The 3,031-nt window shown below is 32.9% G+C and overlaps 1 protein-coding gene across 1 annotated transcript in view; it reads left to right on the top strand.

Moving 5' to 3' along the window:
• Positions 1 to 3,031, top strand: part of itpr1b (inositol 1,4,5-trisphosphate receptor, type 1b) — a 157,794-nt gene that overhangs the window by 30,383 nt on the left and 124,380 nt on the right. The gene's annotated exons all lie outside the window — the stretch shown is intronic.

Genomic DNA, 3,031 nt, shown 5'->3' with positions numbered 1-3,031 from the left:
TTATTGTGCACTGATTTTTCTAGAATAACTTTTGCTGCCGAATTATCCACTAACCTAGTTTATGATAACTTTTTGTAATAGATTATAAATATACATAGGCCTGTATTTTTTCAGATTTATTGTTTATTTTATTTTTCTTTATAATGAAGTAGTCTGTATTTTATAGTATATACTTATATATAAATACATTCATGAATGTTTTTAATGAATGGATTTTATAATAATACAAATAGCAGTGTGTAACATTTTACCATATTTAGTGCAACACTTTTATTTGTTCCCCACAAAATATTGTTTTTTCACTAAATGCTTGGATTTCTAAAATTGTTGTGCACTGATTTTTCTAGAATAACTTTTGCAGCCGAATTATCCACTATCCTAGTTTATGATATATTTTTGTCATAGATTAGGAATATACATATATTTTTTCATATTTATTGATCGGTATCGGCCAATACTGAACCCTAGGTATCGGAATCGGTATCGGAGGTGAAAAAGGTGGATCGGAGCATCCCTAGTAAATAGACCAAATCTGTGATTGTACAGACTTTTTTTTCTACAAAAGTAAAGTGTCTAAAGCTGAAGGTCAGCTTCAGTATGTTAACCATTTCCCTCAACGAATTTTTGGAAAATCGTCTCAGACAGGGCTTTGAATCTCAGACTGGTTTTGCTTACTACAGAAAAAAAAAAGTGACACATGAACGGTTGTGTTTGTTGGCTCTGGAACAGACGTGTGATGCCTATCGTAGCATTATGAGTAATGCTTTGACAGCTCATGACACTAATTTGCTCAGCGTTTATGTGAATTTGTGAAAGTCTGTATGTAGATAGTATTTCAGTTCATTTAGAGTACATATGCACGTGTGAGCATGGCCTTCAGGGTACACAGATAACTATAAAGATAGATAACTATTAAGAACTATATTAGCATCCACACGTACACACAATAATGTTATATTTATTATAATTGCGCAAACTGTGCATTGCTGTAATATCAGCTGATATTGTATATATTTAGTGGAGATATTTAGTGCATAGTTAATTGTTTATGCTCATTTGCTTTATTTTTACCTTTTATTTTGTTTTATTTTTACCTTTATGGTTATTTAATTCCTAATTTAAAGTTAAGTTTAAATCGCTGATAATTTATAATATCAACACTGGTAAATGTAATCTTTAGCAAATTTCAGAATATAAAAATACGTTTTTATGCTGTACATAATTCATAAATGCATCAATTCAGCATTTAAAGTGGGTGATTTTTATTAATTTATTTTTAATCATTCAAACAAATAGTATAGCATTTTAATATCTGCCATTTATCTGTTTTCTGCCATTACATGAAAACATTATTCGGCTCATCAGTATTGGCTATAATGTTAATATTTCTGGCCAAAATACCATACAGTTAGTGTTATTATTGTAAAATCATGGTTAATGTTTGTAAATGGAGTGGTGGTAGGGGTTTCTTTTAAAACTGTGTATTTCTTCTGTAAGTTTGTGTCCATAACTGTTTGACAGCCTGTAGTGTTTGTTTTGGTGTGGTTTAGCATGCTAACTCCCTCTCATCTCTTGAGTTTAACCTAGCGTTGCCCCTCGGCACCATCAACCTACATTTCTTTCCATCATTCCTTCGCATCGCCATCCTCTGTCACACTTTCCCCTCAAATGCTCCTCTCCTAACTTTCCACCTCCCCTCTTCAGTGTTTCTTTTTCTTTTCCCCCCTCCACCTCTAGTTCCCTGGCCGCTAATCCCTGAGCGCTAGTGTTAGCGTTGGCCGCATTTCTCCGTGCGCTCTGCGGTCGTAGTGCTATTTTTACCCGTCACACTTAATCATGTCCTCTTGGGTGTCTTCCTCCCTTCCTGTTAGTCTTTCCTTCCTTTTACACACTGTCAGGTTCCCGGCTCTCAGTGCAGTCCTTGTCCCATCATGATAAGATTAGAGTGTAACTGGTTCTCAAGGATCATAACATGCTGGTTAACATCATGATAGTATCTCATCCTGAAAGTTTATATGTGTGACAAGAGGTGTGTTCCCTACAATGAGCAAGGGATGTTTCACCTGGCAAAATGTGTATTAATAATTATCTTTATTATTATTATACATATAAATATGTATATTATTATAATTCCATATGTAGTAGTGATAATTTTATTTATTTTGGCATTGCAAGTGCATCAAACACTGTATTGTATAAGACTGTTAGAACATTTACTGCTTCTCAGCATAACTTGCTTCTCAGCATAAAATGCTTGTGTTCTGGGTGGTTTCTAGGGTTTTTAAATGGTTTTGGCTTGATGCTTCTTGGCTGAAAACATTGAAAGAGCCTTTTTTTATCACCCCAAATATCATAAATCCTATCACTAGTAATCTAAGGCAATATAAGGAAATATGATTTGAGAGATCATTCATGACCGTAGCACAAACAACAGTATTCTCAATGAATTGACTAATAACTTCAGTTATTCAAAGAAAGTGTGGCATTTTCAGTTTAATTTCAGTTTTAGTAAAAATTTGGAGATGAATATTTTTTTATGCTGATGAATAAAAAGGATTAAATATTCTTACTGTTTGATTATCTCTATTTAACATGGGACACATTTATTTTAATTAGATTTTGTGATTATGAATTTGCTTTTACCTTACCATTTTACCTAATTTTTCACTAAATATTTTGAATTTTTTTGGTTGAAATTATGGACCTTTGCTTGGGTATATACTGGCAGTTGTCTGAAAAATATAGTTTTTTTTGTTACATATTTTACTGGACACTATGGTTGGGGTGTGTGATCTACATGACTACATGACTTACTTTTTGGACTTAAACTGGCAAAGTGACCCAGTCATTTAAAGGGGTCCTATTATGCTTTTTCACTTTTTCAACTTTAGTTAGTCTGTAATGTTGCTGTTTGAGCATAAAAAAGATCTGCAAAGTTACAAAGCTCAAAGTCCACTTCAAAAGGAAATATTTTATTTAACAGAAATCACTTTTCAAAAACTACAACGAACGACTCGTTTGGACTACAATG

The sequence above is a fragment of the Sinocyclocheilus anshuiensis genome, unplaced genomic scaffold (genome assembly GCF_001515605.1).
Source record: "Sinocyclocheilus anshuiensis isolate Anshui unplaced genomic scaffold, SAMN03320099.WGS_v1.1 scaffold465, whole genome shotgun sequence".
Taxonomy (NCBI): domain Eukaryota; kingdom Metazoa; phylum Chordata; class Actinopteri; order Cypriniformes; family Cyprinidae; genus Sinocyclocheilus; species Sinocyclocheilus anshuiensis.
Note: the sequence above shows the minus strand (reverse complement) of the source record. Positions and strands in the feature narration are given on the sequence as shown.